We start from the raw sequence: 18,712 nt of genomic DNA, 5'->3' as shown, positions 1-18,712 counted from the left end.
AGATGGTTGTACTAACACATATGTGTTGAGATAGTTGATATGTACTTGAGCATAAGTAGGTTGTAGTTGTAGCATTATGTATTATTACTAATGAACGTGACTTGAATGTTGATCATGACATGGCTATTAGACTTGGTAAAGGTTGATTTCAATTAATAGACATGATGTTTTGATCCTTGGAACATGTGGATGACATGTGTAAACAATTACAGGGAAAGATGCTTGGTATTAGCATGACAAGGTAATAGTTGAATTGTTTATATAACTAACAGTTGGGTGATGTGACAGTACATAGTAAGACTTGATTGCAGCAAGGTAAAAGGTAAAAGAAGGGAATTTGGAGATCACAACACCAAACAAATAAGTTCTTGCATGAATATAGGAAGTCTTCTTGACCTTGTTATTTTCTAAAATTATGTGGATATGTGCCATATTTATGAACATGTATTTGACATGTATAAGGGTTGGGTTCTAGTTTTGGTTAGATACATCAAGGAATTGGAGTTTCTTGAGATTTGTTATGTACGTGTTTTGTTATAAGGAAATATGATTGGCGCAACAAGGTAAGATAACTTGTATATTGTTATGTTTACTTATAGACTAATAATCATGTGTTTAGGGTAATATGATGCAAGGATTACATGGAAAAAGAGACTGCCATGAAATATTGAAGAAGGATTGGGTTGCACTTTCCCTTGGAAGCATTTGGAACCCATGTCGATTGAGTCCTAGTGTTTGTTGGGAGTCTTGTGCTTTTGGCCTTTTGTGTTTTTTTTTGCTTGATTTGCATTTTTGTTTATGTCTCGTGTAAGGCCTTGCCACTTTATTGTGGTGTTGTATTGCTATTGGTTTTTCATGGTTTTCTTATTGTTTGTTTTTTCTCTTGTATTTTATTTTTGAGGGTCTTGGGGATTGGGATTGATATTGTATATTCAATGATTGTACCTATGGTGTTCTGTGCCTTTTGTATATATGGTGTTGTGTGCATGTGGTATTGTGTACGTGTTGTTCATGTGGTGTTATGTACATGGAATGCATGTGGTATTGTGTACATGTGGTTTTGTGTACATGTCATGCATGTGTTGTTGTGTACATGTGGTATTTTGCACACATTGTACAAGTGTTGCAGTGTACATGTGGCATTGTGTACATGTTGTGGAGGAGGTGTCATGTACATGTGATGTTGTGCACATGTTGTGTAGGTGGTGCTATGTACAGGTGGTACTATGTACATGTTGTACATATGGTATTGGTGTACAGGTGGTATTGTGTGCAGGTCGTACATGCTATGTTACGGGAATGTGGTACTATGTATGTGCATTTATTATGTTGTACTCTGTGTATGTATATGTATTGTGTTGTACACCGGGTGTAGGTGTATGTATTGTGTGGTGTTGTACGTCATGTGTGGATGTATTTGTTGTGATGTACACTATGTGTATATGTACATGATTGAAGAGGAGAGAATGCACTAGGTGGTTGTTGGGTGTAGTAACAAATCTAGTGTGTGTACATAAAGGACAAAGGACAAATTTAGAAGAAAAAGACCTATTAAAGGATAGGTATCAGTATCTTATTTCAGTTTTAATATGAATGTGATCTATGATTCTGATTTATGATGGTTACATGTGATTTATGAATCTAGTTTATGATGATTGCATGCAATTCATGATTTTGATCTAGGATGATTATGTTTTGAGCTAACTGGTTGTGATATGTTTATAGATGAAGATTTGGTCAAGACCCAGTTTGGCCTATTGTGACAGGTAGTGAACATAAGTGCAAGTGTACCTTATTGATAGGCCACCAATGAGGTATGATTTTTATTTATTTCAATTCATTTTGACTCTATTGGGATTTATGTGCTTGATACAAGAAAGCATGCAAATGCCAAGTTTGGGATGGTTGAAACCGACTGCAAGAATTCATAGCGTTAGTGAAAATAAATGGAATAAGAAGCAATACATTGGAAAAGAACTTTAGGAGTGGGGCCATTGTAGGACACCGGTTCCCAATCATGTCCATTTATTTCCATGAGCATGCTATGAATGGTATGCTAGTTTTGAAGTAGGGACATGCATTGATTTTTGGATATTCTGATGCGAGGAAACCTTGCCAAGGGAGGGGTCACCTGAGGGACTATATAGTAGAGAAGGGGATGATAATGAAACTTGGATGGTGTATTATTACACGAGAGGTGGTGATCAGATTTCTCAAGGGACTGTGTAGCAGAGAAGGCAAGGTCAGGGATGGGTTTCTTTGGTTATTAGCATTGCCAGATGGAATCAGATGCACATTAGGGGTGCACCCTAGAACAATGAGCCATTAAATTTTCATTGAGAGGACAAGTGGCACAGGATTGTAGCATTGGACATTGTATGTAGATTTGAATTTGGTAGTGGATTATGGACTTCCTCGGAGGGAGGTGAACCTTGGTACTACTTTGAGGGTGGAGGTGTGAGCCTCTAGATTCCATTGTTATGGATACAAGCATCATATCCTTTTATTTATTGGTCAAGCAAGTTTGCATATATGTATATTATTGTAAATATTGTATGAAGCTCGATTTATAAAGCTCCATAGATAGTATGGTTATTTTCTGGTTGAGAAAGTGTAGTTGTTATTGTAAATACCGTAATGAGATGTGTTATAAATCTCTTGTAAACGATATATTTATCATGTTTTTAGGAAGTGTTCATTGTAAATACAACAACGAGGTGGGTTATAAATTTCCATGGGTGGTATTTTTTTCTTTTCATCAATTTGTTGGTTTATATGTGTCATTGAACACTGAGGAAGTTATTCCCCCAAGGGGGAGGGTTCTATAACAACCTTGATAAAATATCATGTAAAAATATATATAAGACCATGGTCATGGGACACACATTCCAAGTTGAATGGTGGGAGAAACATCCTAGTGGGTGTTCATTTCAGTTACTATGCATAAAGAAATTGGCAAAGGAAATGTCAAATGTTTTGGAAAGGCATGAGGCATTAATTGGCATTTTATTTATGAAAATAATGGAAATTAGGAGATAAGGAAATTGAAAGGTCTTAGGTTTCATGTGAGGAGGAAAATGAAGGAAAATAATGGAAATTGAAGAAAATAGAGGCCTCATTAATAGAAGGGCTTCTAAGGATCTGTTTGTAACCTTTTGTTATTTCAGTTTTTGTGCTCTCTCTCTATTCTTTCTCTTTCACACTCTCAGACACTTAGAGTTTTCTTGGATAAATTTAGCATTGGATCAAGGAAATCAAAGAATGTAAGGGGAAGAATAGATCAAGAAATGAAGAGCAGGTTCAAGTAGCCACAACAGGATTATTTGTAGGTATCAGTTTGCATGTGTGATTTCCTAGATATATTTACCATGCATGGCTATGCATGTGTGTTCTTGGTTCTGTTGTTGTCATGGGGATGGGTTTTTCCAAGTGTGACAGTGTTGTTCAACTCAACATTGTGATTTCTGAATAGCCATGTTGTGATGGGGTTATCATGTTTTGGTTGAGATGGATTACTAGATGGATTTAAAATTGAGTGAGGTGGATCTCTGAAGGAAAGAACACAGGGCCTAGTGATCCTTGAACTGGACTATGGATTGCAGTAAATCCTCGTCCTACTAACCCCTGAACCGGACTATGGGTTGCGATAAAGCCAGATTTTGTGTTACTTTAGTGGGCCTAGGAATCGTCGACTGGTGAATGGTGGGATATAATGTAAATTCTAGAGGTGGGTGCCCTCGATCAAGCCTATAAATCCTTGGCTGATGAATGGCGAGCTATACGGTAAATCCTAGAGGGTGAAGTCTCAATTAAGGCTTAGTGATCCTTGAATTAGAATGTGGATTACGATAAATCCTAGAGACAAGGAGAAAATAAAATTCCTCATGGTGTAGGTGGAGAAATCTAGTGGTATCCATTCTTGTTTAGGGCCTAGTGATCTGATGAGGATTGTGGTAAAGCTTGTTTCTATTGATGACAATAAGTTGGTATATCCTCAAGAAGCCCTGGTTGATTTTTCGCTATGAGTTCCACATTGAAGCTTTGAATATGGAATGGGGGTGATCAGATGAAAGAAAGATTTGGTCCAACCAATATATGGTCCAATGGTTTATGGAAGTATCAAACTTGGTTTATATTCTAGTTATGAATGTGTTTTATGACAATGATGATTTATGGATCTCATCATGTTTTAATTTGTAAATTAATGAAAAATGAATATATGACCTATAGATGATAATGCAACCAATGTAATAGGGAAATAATGCTTATTAGAAATTATCAGATAAGTATGAGACCCATATGCTCAGATCTATTGTTATGACCTATAGAATGCATATTTGTGACATGTTTGATGTAATCCCTGTCATGGTTGGGCTTGGTTAGGTCAAGTATCTAATACAGTTCATTGTTAGAGGCTTTGTCTTAGTTTCGTTTATTGTCTCAAATAATATCAACAAGTTCCGAGTAGTGGTTGGAGATTAACCCTAAAAAAGTGGCTTAAATCTTATAGTCTATGTCACAGAACTACCTGAAAAAAACCGCATTCTCCCACTTGTGGGCATTGTGGGAGAAATTGGAGGGTCCCAATTGAAAGAATTCCCATGTCATTGGAGTGACTGGGGGTTTGATTCATTTAAATTCTAAGTTAACTCGGTGTTTCGGCACCAGGAGAGGTGGATTAGCTCATGGGGGTCCTATAACACCTGAGGGAGGCCTATGAAGTGTTGGTTCATCAATTCCACTTCCTTAACTATAGTTAGGAAGTTGAATAATATCATAGTAACTCTTCATCACATGTTTAACCTAGTGGTCTAGTTACTTGGGTAAATGTGGGAGGATGGTGTTACATCCCATCTTGATTGCATATGGAGATCCTTCTCCTCGAAGTCACTGAAAAATTCTTTGTTCCCCATCATGAGGAATGAGGTACCATTGTCGAGATACCACACACTACCCATTGCTATGATTTCCATGCATTTAATGAGGGTAGAATCAAGTTCCAATTGTGAAGCGAAGGTTCACCCGCTTCTCCTCCTGCGATCTTCTTGCTCTCCTTCTTGTGTGGACATTTCACGGCATAGTTTCCCAATTCATGACACTGAAAGCACTTTATTTTGGACAAGTATTTCTTATTTCCCATTCACCAGATTCTACTTTGGATTAGGATTGCTTCCCTTTCCATTTCTTTTATTTTCTATCCAAGGCACAATTCTCTTCATCCTCACACTTGGATGAATTCTCATTTTTGTTTCTTCGCTTTATTTCTTCTTGCACTAGATTAGACCATAACCGCTCCCAGTTTGGTAGTTTCTCTCTACCATTTACAAAAACTTGATAACTACGCACGCTCTTGGGAATGCCCAAGAGGGCTAGAGCTATCATATTTTCTTCGGGGATAGTAAGACTGACCTCACCAATCTCATTACAACACTTTGTAAACCTACTAAGGTACTGCGAAATTGTTTCATTCTTTTTGCATCTTAATACTTCGAAGCTTGTCCTTGAGTGCTAACTTCTTGTGGTCACTATTTTTCTAAAACAACTCTGTTAGTGTTTTCCACATCATGAATGAAGTCTCTTTCCCATGGATATTCAAGACAATATGATCTCAAACTCCCTCCAATATGATCCTCCTAGGTTTAGCGACATCCTTCTTCCACTGAGCAAGATCCTAGGAATGAGATGCTAGGGGTTTTGCTATATATTTCTTGACGTATTATAGTAGTCTATTATCACCTAATACTTCCTCCATGCAGATCTTCCATGCCACAAAATTTTTGGTTCCTTCCAAAGCATACTCGATCTTGAGTCGATTAAAAGGCATCTTCTTAGTCATGGAGAAAACCTGTAACACTAATCTTCAAATTCGAACCACCTGCAATGAAAAATTCAAAATCTCTTCTCTATTGTGAATCTCTCTCTGATACCATGTAGAAATTAATGTGTAGATTTTAAAATGCTCATTAAATTTTCTAAATCATAATACTAGAAGCTACTATGTTGATCTGCAGAAGTAAATTCACGATCGAGAACACAAATCATTAACATGCATCAAGATTCAACACATATACACATATATTTATCTAGGGGAAAGCAAGCACTCAAAACCCCTTACTATTTGTATTGCATTAGTCAAAGAAACTAGATGAATACAATATGCTATGCTCAAGCTTGAGCTCAACCTGCACCTGTATATTCTATCCTCTACCTAACTCACTAACCTTGGCCAATACTTTGCCAAAATTCTGAGTCTCCAAGCTCCTATTTCCTTGCACTGTTCCCTTGGGAATTTTCCCCTATCATTTAGGAATTTCACTCCAAGGAATTATGTAATTACCATATGGAAATCCTCTGACTCCATGCACCACCTGTATAACTTGGATTAGTTTACAATTGATAGTACACTACCCTTGAACTCCAATCTCAGCTGGGTAACTCAAATTCTTTGCATGAAACAATTATTTTGGGTTGATTGATTAGCTAAGTAGATGATCACTCAATAAAAAAAAAAGCGTTACACACCCTCAACTTGACCTCCACTAGTTCTACTAACATCGAGAACTAGTTAAATTGACAATAACTCAAAATAACTGAAATAGTTTGAAAAAAATTAGCAATCATGTAGAACTAAAATCAATTGTCTCCAACTAAATTTTACTGAGTTAAATAAGTGAAAAGAGCCACATCATCTCTATTAACTACCTCCAAGTATTCTCCTGAAATTGAAATTCGAATTTTAATCTAGTTTGACCAAGGAAAAGTCAAAACTAGATTTTCTTGCTACATTTTCAACATAATATATAAAGCTCTCAAAGCCAACACACTTTCATGCATATGTCATGAATGATTATAATAATATTCTTTCATTATTTTTGGTGTATGTTTATGTTTACACATACTAATGAAAATGAACTATTTCGTTGGCTTTAGTATACATCTTGTTGAACATGCATTGTTAATTTCTTTTATGAGTGATGTTATCTTGTGAACTACTTTGCATATTAATCAACGATTCATTTATGTACTTGTGTGCTTATTTTAGGATAGTATTATTACTTTTTTTTAGAGTCTAACCCTTTCTTTATGTCCTATGAAAGTACCTTATATACATTACAATTGTATGACTCAGAGTGTTAACTTGCTTCTTTCAAAGGTTGTTTGCATAATCTCCTATGTTGATAATTGCAACCAAGGTAAATCCTTAAGAATATGGTGGTTGGGCCTATTATCTAGATGGCGCTCCTACCCCAAATGGTGTGAGGTCTAATTAAGACTTCATACCTGGGAGACTCCCTTTGTTGGCATATTTCTAGCATCATCAACAAGTAGGGAGAAAGTAGGAACCAATCTAAATGTTGTTCCACAATAAGAATAACTTCATACTCAAGTTGGAAATTCTGGCTACAAATTATAGAACATTATCCTTTGTAACTTCTAAATATTCCTTGATGGTTAACTATCTCATGTTGGTAAATAATTCTTCTATCTCTTTCCTGACAAAATTTCTCCCTTTGGTTTCCACAAATGCTCTGATGGAAGGTATCTTGTGCACCCAGTCCAAACCATGATAGAGTATAGAGTAGGAAGATATGGCGTTGGCCATATACGTGGTGAGATATTTATTACCCTATATAAGTATCCTGACCTCAACCCTATCCAATTTAACATCCTCCCTTGTCTTCCTCAACAAAATTGATGGTTAATTTCTATAATTAGTGCCCAACTCTTAAATCGCATCAATAGCTACATAAATTGTCTTCAAAGCTTTTAGATTCTCTCACTATCACTTTTTTATTTCATTCAAGGGTACTACAATCTTACGAAGGGTGATCATTTCTTCATATGGTTGTCGCATTGTGTCTCCCATTGATTGATTTTCCTCCAAAATTGTTGCTCGTAGCTCCTTCCTATTATAACTAGTGAAAGACAACCTCTGATTCTCAATGAGGAGATGATCAATCTATTTCCTTTAAAAATATAATTCCTTTCCTAATTTCTTATTTTCTTTAATCAAGATATCAATGTTTACTTTTAAGGCTTCTACAGAAGTTGCATTTGCTTTTGCGACTATTCTTAGATTATTCCTAGTATTCCACACAATTACCTTTCTACGTAGATAGGAACATGATGAATAAGGTCATCTAAAAAGTACCTTTGTCTATCTTTTCTTATTTTGCTATTCAAATGATCAAAGGTAATATTGGAAATATCCATGAACAAGTAATCTTGTTGAGGAGATATTACCATCTCACTTAATGGGATGTGGCCAACAATAAGAGGAGGTGGAGGTTGATAGTTGTTCTATTCTGCAATATGCACAATGTATGCCTCTTTGTCATCCTCTTCTTGTTCAACCTGTATGTCTTGGGTATGCATCTCTTTCTTTATCTCTCTTGCAATCTCTTCATCCTGATTTTTCCTGCTTTCTTTTATGCCTAACTTGACATGGATTGGACAGTGACCCACAATAGTAAGATTGATTGTTAGAAAAAGTCAATAGAATGCCTTATTGATAAAGCGGACAAAGGGAAATTATAAGGAATAAGGAAATCCATGAATGTTAGGCAAATATAAACATTTCAAATAGAGGGACAAAACTAGAAGGTGCGGGAGCTACACTTTTCCAAGTAAGTAGTGAATTAGAGGTTAATAGAGACAGAATGAAATACTATCCAATACTAAAATAGTTCAATGACGTGTTTCCCGAGGAAATCCTGAGATTTCCACCATGAAGATAAATTTATTTCTAAATCAAATCATTACCAAGATTGGCACCACTGTTAAAAAATTGTATTGCATGAGCATACCGAAGCTGGTGGAACTAAAATTGTAGTTAAACAAAATGATGGAAAGGGAATACATCAAACCTAGTGTATCATCCTAAGGAGCTACAATATTATTCATAATAAAAATAATATTACACTGCGATTTTTCATTGACTACATGTAGTTAAATAAAGCCACAATGAAGAACAAGTATCCTTTTCTTGGGATTCATGACTTGTTCGATCATATGAGAGGATATACAATATTATTAAAGATACACATGAGATCTAGGTTCCATCAAGTACAATTTAATGATGAAGACATCTAGAAGAAAACTTTCAGAAGTTGGTGTTGATCTTTATATATGACATCTTGGTTTATTATACAAACAATGAGGAATATGATGAACATTTGGTAGAATTTTTTCAATTACTGAGAGAGCACAAGCTGTATGCCAACTTCAGCAAATTTATTTTCTTCCAATCACAAATTCAATACTTGCAACATACTATTTCCGAAGGAGTACTAGTGGACCTTGATAAGATCAAATGCATCATAAAGTGGCCTATTCCTTGAAAGTTGACTATAGTGAGATCCTTTATGGGATTGGCTGAGAATTACTATAGTTTTAATTGAAAATTTTCAAAGATTAGGCATCCAATAAAACCATTGCATAGAAAAGGAGTTAAATTCCAATGGAAACTAGAATGTACAACTATCTTTGAGCAATTAAAACATCTTATCACACATGTACCAATATTGACGATAACAAAACCATTTTTTTTTTTAAGTTTGCACCGATCTTCTAAATAGGGGCTCATTGGAGTCCTAATAAAGGAAGGATAGGTGGTTGGATATTGTTAAAATTGGAAACTAGGGCCAAATTCCACTTTGGACAACTCATATGGGGAATATTATTGCAACATTGAATTCCTCTCTTCGATCTCTTTGAGAGGACCAAAATCAATATAAATATTGTCTCATTTTGACAAGTGAAAGTGTGATTATGAATTTTTGTTCTCTCATAAGAAAATTAACAAGGTCATGTCCCCTCATCCCCAGTGAATAGTATATATAGAGGTGCTTCCAACATCATTTCATCATCAACGAGGAGCATAATTCTTCTAATATAAAGTAAAAATATGAGGCTAAGGAATTCAAGGAAAAAAGAGTTGTAGTTTGTGTTTTTTTGGGTAGTCTTTTGTGGAATAAAGGGTCGCAATTGTCAGATGTTTTTCTTAGCCATCTAGGATTCTCAAAGAACTATTTGGAGGAAGTTTAAGGCTATGGATTCTCTTCCATTTCAGACCACAATTAAGATAAGAAGTATTTTTGTGTTTTTCTTTGTATCATATATATTTTAGTTTGGGCTATAGGAAGGGTTTCTACTTTAGCATATTAAAGATACTTGTGGAAGGGATGAAAGGAATTTTGTATCCTCCATCTTAGCCACAGTTAAGTAGGGTAGGCTATAGGCTATTAAAAAGGAGTAACATTTATCTATGAAGCAATCTCATGCTACTACATGATTGAAGACTCAAGCCCTACATCACAAACATTAAACAACATTGTTTTGACTATCCATTCTTGGAATATATTGAGCTCATTCCTCTCAGCAAACAAGTCCGCATCATATGATTAAGTATTGAGTTCCCTTAGAACATCTATCTATCATTTCTTAAGCTACTCTCTCGTTATAATTTGAATGCTGCTACTTGTGGACAAAATTGCATACATGATTGGGCTGCCTACTTGGCATTAGACAGTGGTTCAAATTGTTATTCATTGTACTCTCTCTCTCTACTAACCATTTGATTTTGAAAATAAGAATATTTTTCAAGGGTTTTCCCTGGCTTGAGCCAATCCTTGTGTTCTCTTGTCTTGGCTTGTCTTCTACATTTTCATTGGATGTTCTTTCAGTCAATGGATAATATGATTCGTAATGGAATAATGAAATTAATAATGGGCTAATGAAGTGCTTGAATTTTTCAAAGAACATGCTAATCCTAAAATTAACATGGTATCAGAGCTTAGGTGAAGTCAAGCCCAAGCAAGAGTGTAAGAAAAAGGAAATCACTCAGTGAAGTCTCTATGGTCTCGTCCCTCTACAAGTCTAAAGGTTCTAACTAAGTAAGGGTCTCTATGTAAGGTCTCATTTCATCAAATTCAAAGGCAGACCTAGGATCATGTTCCTAGAAATCTATCCTAAATATGGGAAAAACTGCAATCTCTAATCAGAGACAATTACAAGTGATGATTAACGCTCTTCTCTAGAAATATGTCCACAGTCTCTCTCAATAAATCTCTGTGATTTGGAACAACTGATCTAAGGAAAAGATGTTTGTGGCCTAAGGGAAATTCTGGGACAAAATTTAGTGCAAGTTTCTTGTAGTCTTAGGCTACTGATGCAAAGGTAAGTAAGGGTTCTTCTGTGCATATGATTGGAATCTTTGTTTCGCACCATAGGGAAAGTTGTAATCACAGGTGATTATGGAGGACTAATAAGAGAACCGAGAGGTATAGGAAAGACCCTCTCCTCAAGATCCAACCACTCAAATTGTTAGCATAGGAATAAGGGCGTTTCCTTGTCCCAAAAGGATGTTTTCTATCACTGATGTGGTGAGAATGCTAAAAAGTGTCCAAGGCCTGCAATAATATCCTGGACCCTAGGAAACAAAAAATACAAGAAAGTATAGTTCTGAAGTTCATAATTATGCTATGCAAATTCAACAGTGAGGTTGAAAGTCTTCCTATGATGATTACTCAAATTTCAAAGACATTCGTCTTTGAAAAAGGAATTTACAGTCCAAAAATGATTTATATTCCATGCCTAGTCAATCATTTAAGAAGCCAAACTTGTTACCATTACTTTGAGCATATATATATATATATATATATATATATATATATATATATATATATATATATATATATATATATATATTCTTCAAGTCTGGACTGTATAAAAAAGAAAATTATGAGTCTTCACCTGTGAAACGATATTATGAGACTGTTCATGATCCTAAAAGTGAGATTCAATTTTCTCTTCAAAATTCTGATCATACAAGTAAATATTAGAAAATAAGAAGTCTAGTCCTTCCATTTGTTTTGAGCACAATTCAAGCCTTTGTCTCAAGGGAAGAGAAATAGAGACTCCTATCTCGTTTCTATGCACAAAGCGACATGGTAAACTCATATATATACTTAGCTTAAAATTCAATTGAGCTGATCTATGCAGATTAGAGTGACAATATTGGTTTTGAATAAGAATGTATAAAAACCAAAGGATATTCACATTAGTGAATATTTGGATACAAGGAAAGTTTCATGAAATATGTTATATTGAAGATTATCTTTAAGCCCTGCAACATCTAGTATAGTTGTGATCAAGTTGAAAGTGAAGTGTGGATTAGTAGACTTATGGGCATTATTATCTATATACTTGGCAAACATCTTTAGCGGCACATTTTTCATGAATAGACATCTTTAGGGTCTGCTGAAGCACATCACCAGATTTTATATCTTTATTAGAAGTTGGTTAGCTTGGCATCATTTTATAATTATGAGCTTTTCCATATGAAAAAGATCTCTTATCTTATAAACTAAGGAAGTCAACATTAATCCTTCATTAAAAGTGAGTCGACATTATATTGTTAAACATTGTGTCACTGATTCTAAGTTTCCTCCCTTACAACCTTGAAAGAAAGAAATCAGTTTCTCAACAAGAGTTCCAGGGCCACATTCTATTTAACAAACTCTCACTCTTTCTGGAACATTTGATGCATGATATACATTGCTTGGCTCCGCTCTGGACTAAATTAGATTTTGGAATTTGGTCAAAGATATTAAGAACAAAAAATAACCAAGACTCTAAATCAAGGTAGCATAAGAAACCCTAACATAATCAAATTTGAAACAAACTACATCCGTTTTCCCTATCAAGAAGTTGGAAAGGTCTATCAGATCCTTGATTGAAGATTAATCACAAGAAAAAGGGTGGGCCTTGTAACAGTCAAAAGTTTAGAATATGTTAGACTTTAAGCTTCTATGGTAGTTTTGTGGAGTAGCATGATCCAGATTATCCACAGTATGATGTTTCTTATGTCGAATTTTCGAACCCCAAAGGGGGTCCATCCTCAGTACCAAATTCTTGATAGAATATGAATGATTATTATGAGAGAAGAATCTTCCGACCAGAGTATAAATACAAAACCTAGAATTTTTTTTATTTATATAAGCCGACCTATGAATTTTTATTTTAACTTTTTTATTTATTCATTTTATTTTATTTTTATTTTTATTACTTTTGTTTATTAGTAATTCTAATTTTAATTATTTTAATCATTTGTTTTGATTAATTGTTAATTTAATCATTAATCCTTTATAACTAATGAAATTAATGAGATAAGTTTATATAATCTATTTTATTTTATTCCATTAATTATAGTTTTATTGTTTCTAATTAATTTTATTATTCCATTATTACTTTCAAACCTAATAATCTGAGACCTAATTATTTTAATTAATTTTTATTTTTATTAATATAAATAATTAATAAATTAATTCAATTAATCAATTAATTAATCAATTATATCAATTAATTCATAAATTAATTAATATAATAAATTAATAAATTAATTAATCTAATAAATTAATTTATTAATTAATATAATAAATTAATTTATTACTCAATATAAATAATTAATAAATTAATTCATGTAATAAAATAATTAATTAATATAATTAATTAACAAATTAATTATTTATATTTTGTTTGATTAATTAATAAATTAATTAATTTTATTTAATTTTAATTTTATTTATTATTACATATATTTAATTATATGTAATAATTAAATATAATTAAGGTCTGGAGGGATTTTTCTGTATAATCAGGGGAAGCCAATTTCCACTAATCTCACTCCCACTGTCCCTGTTGAGGTTTTGAGGAAGCTTCATAATTTAGAATATGGTGATGAAGGTTGCAATATAAGAAACCTTGGGAGTTCATTTGTTTCTAAAGGACATGGACTAGACTCTTACAACTATCCTTATAATCATGAAAGTCAAAGGTACCTCACTGTGAAAAAAATGATGAATGGAATTGAGAAGTCCTTGATTTTGGGCAGTTTGATTTTATTAAAGAAAAAAGAAAAAGGAGGTGTCATATAAATATAGATGTCTGATGAGAAGGACTTGCATATTGGTAGCAGTCATCTTACAATGAAGTAGTTGACTGATAGGATTTTTTTTTTAAATGAGCCCCTAGTTTGATGAAACATTTGAAAGATGAGGAGCATTATGATATAGACCCAATGACTGAAATAAAAGTTTAGAGGGAGCTATACAATCCCTAGCAAAATGGCTTGATGATTCTTCTTGCCCAATGATTATTACAAGGAAGACCATATCAAAAGACATTGAGCTAATTCAATATATCGCTGATTTCCTAAGAAGTTGCATGAAATATACATGATTATGATTCACTTAATTAAATGCGTGAGTTTGGCACATGAACCAAAGGAATAATGACAGAAAAGGTAACAACTTGAATATAGCTCGATATTATGTCACTTCCTTGATACTTAGAGAGAGAAATAATCAAAGATGTAGTTATTGATGATATTTGTCTAACAGAAGATGATCCTCTCAATGTAAGAGGGAGTTGACCTTTTCGATAACATTGAAAAATTGTTGTTATGGATATAAACAACTTGTGGGGGCCCTAGTAATTGTTTTAAGCTTACATACCTTGCTACAAAGAAGACTCCATGGATTTTTCAATGCTGGTTGCACTAGAAGTATGATGAATGGAAAAAGCACATCCAGGTATTTCATTTCTTGAGATCCACTTTTATTTAATGGATGAATCAAAGGTTGAAGATTTTTACTTTGGAAGCACCACTCAATACACATGCACACACACACACACAGACACACACACTAAGTAGTGAGCATGGCTTAGTATGAAGACATTTGGTTAGAGAAGCTCCTTAGTAAGAAATGTGTGCACATGCTAAAAATCACCATTGTATATTACATGAGATTCACTTTTCAGAGAATCCACAATTGGAACTAGGTACCACTTTATTTAGAATATGGTGTAGCTGAGAGAAATCAAGCTCGATTATTGCAGGAAGAATGTGGAGGTTTCTAACAAATTCTCAAAGCCTACTAGTAAAGTCAAAATTTATCATCATTTAGAGAAAGGTTGGGAATCATGGAAGGACCCTACTATGAGGGTCTCAATTTAACATTGAGCTCTACAATATTTTTGGAGCCTCGGGTACTTCTTAGAGCTATGTGCAACCAAAGGGTGAGTGGTTCACCTTCCCCTATAGGTACGCTAGGTACAGGTTGAGTGGTTCACCTTCCCCTATAGGTGCGCTAGGTATAGGGTGAGTGGTTCATCTTCCCCTATAGGTACGCTAGGTACAAGGTGAGTGGTTCATGTTTCCCTATGGTGGTTTTCATGTGTGTAGGGTGAATGGTTCACATTCCCCTACGACTGATGAGATATGAATTGGATGAGTGGTTCACCGTCTCCTATGGCATATGGATAGGATGAGTGGATCACCTTCTTGTGTGAATACCCCAGTGAGATATGCATATATGCATCTATTGACATGTCAGTGGGATGTGGTTCATCCTTTCCCCACATGTAGGATGCTCATTCCCTATGATTGTTGGTTGACATGTTAGTGGGACATGGTTCATCCTTTCCCCATGTGTAGTATCCTTCCTACGATTGATTGTTGTAACTTGTGTTTGTAAGATGTGATTTATCCTTTCCCTATGTGTGATTGTAACTTATGTTTGTAGGACGTGGTTCATCCTTTCCCTACTCTCAATGATTTGCATACATAGGATGTGGTTCATCCTTTCACCACGTGTGGCTATGATATGTGACTGTAGGATGTGATTCATCCTTTCCCTACGTGTGATTGTAGGATGTGGTTTGTGCTTTCCCTACGTGTGGTTGTGAGTAGGTGATACATTATTTCCTTGCTATTGATTTAGTATCATCCTACCCATGTATCCTGGGACACATGGGAAGTACCTCTCATTTGGCTAATGAGTTGGGAAATGTGGTTAGCGACCATAGCACTATTGATGGACACATCAGGTACTCTCATACTCCCTATGACTGGGACACATGGTGTTTCTCAATTTGATCTAAGATCAAGTCTGATTGGTAAGAGTGGTAAGGACTTGTAATTCACTCTCGATCAATTCTTCTTCATTATTACATCGGTGTTAAGCAAAGTAGAGGAGAGAAGAGATGAGATAGAGAGATGGTTCATATCACCTAGATGGCATGATGATGGATGGATTGGCAAGTGGAATTCTCCCTAGTTCAGAGGGAGTGTTAAAATTAGCAACTAGGGGCAATTTCCACTTTGGAGAGCTCTTATGGGGAATATTATTGCAGAATTGAATTTCTCTCTTCAAGAGGACCAAAATCGATACAAATATTGTCTCATTTGGTCAAGCAAGTGTGATTATGAAATTTCCTTCTCTGATAACTAAATTAACAAGGTTGGCCTCACCTTATGTCATCTCATCAAGCCTAATAGCCATGTCCGCTCATCCCCAATGACTACTATATATAGAGGTGCTTCCAACATCATTTCATCATCAGCGAGGAGCACAATTCTTCTAATATAAACTATGAATATGAGGCTAAGGCGTTCAAGGGAAAAAGAGTCGTAGTTTGTCTTTCTTTTGTGGAAGAAAGAGACGGAACTATCTGAGGTTTGTCTTAGCCAGACATCATGCTCGGAGAAATATTTGGAGGAGGTTTAAGGCTATGGATTCTCTTCCATTTCAGACCATAATTAAGAGAAGAAGTATTTCTGTGTTTTTCTTCGTATCATATATATTTTAGATTGGACTGTAGGAAGGGCTTCTACTTCAACATGTTGAAGGCACTTATGGAATGGCATAAAGGGTCAGTTTGTATCCTCCATCTTAGCTGAAGTTAAGGAGGGTAGGCCATAGTCTATTCCAAAGGTTGTAATGTTTATCTATGAAGCAATTGAATTCTACTACAAGATTGAAGACTCAAGCCCTACATTACATACATTAGACAACAGTCTTTTGATTATCCATTCTTGGACTATCTTGAGCTTATTCCTCTCAGTAAAGAAGGTTACATCATATGATCAAGGACTGAGTTCCCTTAGGACATCATTCTGTCATTGCTTAAGCTACTCTCCAGTTAGTATTTGACTGTTGCTTCTTGTGGACAGAATTGCATACATGATTGGGCTGCCTGCTTGGCATTGGACATTGGTTCAAATCATCATTCATTTTACTCTCTCTCTACTGTTCATTTTATTTTGATAATAAGAATAATTTTTCAAGGGATTTATTTCAGTCAATGGATAATATGATTCGTAATGGAATAATGAAATTAATAATGGGCTAATGAAGTGATTGAATTTTGCAAAGAACATGTTAATCCTAAAATTAAAAGATATGAGCCAAGGAATTTGAAGCATGAGAGAACTAATGCCACTTATGATTTGAAGATAGCAACAATAGTGCATGCATTTAAAGTGTGGAGCAACTACTTGTTAGGAAGGAAGTCTTTTTTGATGTCAGATCATGGAGGGTTGAGGTACTTATTTGACTAGGACATGTTGAATGTAAGACAAGAAAGGTGGCTAACCTTGATTAGTGAATTTGATTTTGAGATAAAGTATATCAAAGGTGAGGAAAAAGAGGTAATTGATGTGCTTAGTAGAGCGCTGCAACTGGCTCATGTAGTAGACATTAGTACTTCTAGCAAGTGAATGAACATTTTCAACAAGAGATAGAAGGAATATTGAGTAAATATTAATCTCTCACAGATGATGGAATGCTAAAATTCAAAGGTAGATGGTATATAACTTGCATGAACAACTCGAAGAAGCTCATCTCTAACAAATTTCAGAAAAGACTTTATTCAAGTCATCTTGGTTATAGAAAAATGATAAAAACAATGAAAAATTATGTATTATTGGCCAAGAATAAAAAAGGATTTTGTCAAGTATATTTAGAAATTCTTGGAGTGTCAACAAGTGAAAATGGAGGGCAAACATCCAACAAGATTGTTATAACCAATCCCCATTATTGAGTGGAAGTGGGAATTCATTGCTATGGAATTCATCACAAGAATACTAAGGACATCTAGACATCATGATGCCATAATGGTGGTCGATGATAAGTTGAATAAGGAAGCTCATTTTATCGTTGTCAATTCTACCCATAAGGAAATTTGTATTGCTCAAATTTTCTTGAAAGAAATATTTAGATTACATTGTGTACCTAGGAAGATCATTTTAGATTGGGATTCCAAGTACACCTCAAACTTTTAGAAACTACCTTTTGTTGGATTTGTAGAAAAATTAGCATTCAATATAGCATAGCATCCACAAATGGATGGATAGACTAATATAGTAGAAAAGGTGCTAGAAGACATGGTAAGAATGTATGTAATGCATCAACCCAAAATATGGGAAGAGTTTACAACTTTGGTAGAATTTTCCTATAACAATGCATAACAAAAATCATTAAAGATGAGTCCTTTTGAGGCTATATATGGTAAAATATGTAACACACCCAGGGCTAGTGGCTTAGGGACTAGCATTTCCACCATGTCCATAATGATTTCCATGTTTCTGTTCTTAAAAAATATGTGCATGCTGCTAATCATGTTGTTGAGTAATTTATGATACAAGTGGAATCCATGAGAAAATTCCAACCAAAAACATACTACATTCTCAATTAGACGAAGTTCGTGCTCTTAAATAGAGTAATGAAGCAAATTAAGTTGTATTGTTAGCACTTTGGTCCAGAAAAAACACGTAGGAAATGGCTAATGAGAGGAGAGTATCATACTCATTTTTTACTATATAAGTAAATGTAAAAAGAGTTGTGTATATAGATATTTCTATTGAATA

The sequence above is a fragment of the Pinus tabuliformis genome, chromosome 9 (genome assembly GCF_031772625.1).
Source record: "Pinus tabuliformis cultivar Carrire ecotype Pingquan chromosome 9, CPIR1, whole genome shotgun sequence".
In the NCBI taxonomy this organism is placed as follows: Eukaryota; Viridiplantae; Streptophyta; class Pinopsida; order Pinales; family Pinaceae; genus Pinus; species Pinus tabuliformis.
The sequence above is the reverse complement of the archived record's forward strand: the minus strand, read 5'-3'. Positions refer to the sequence as shown.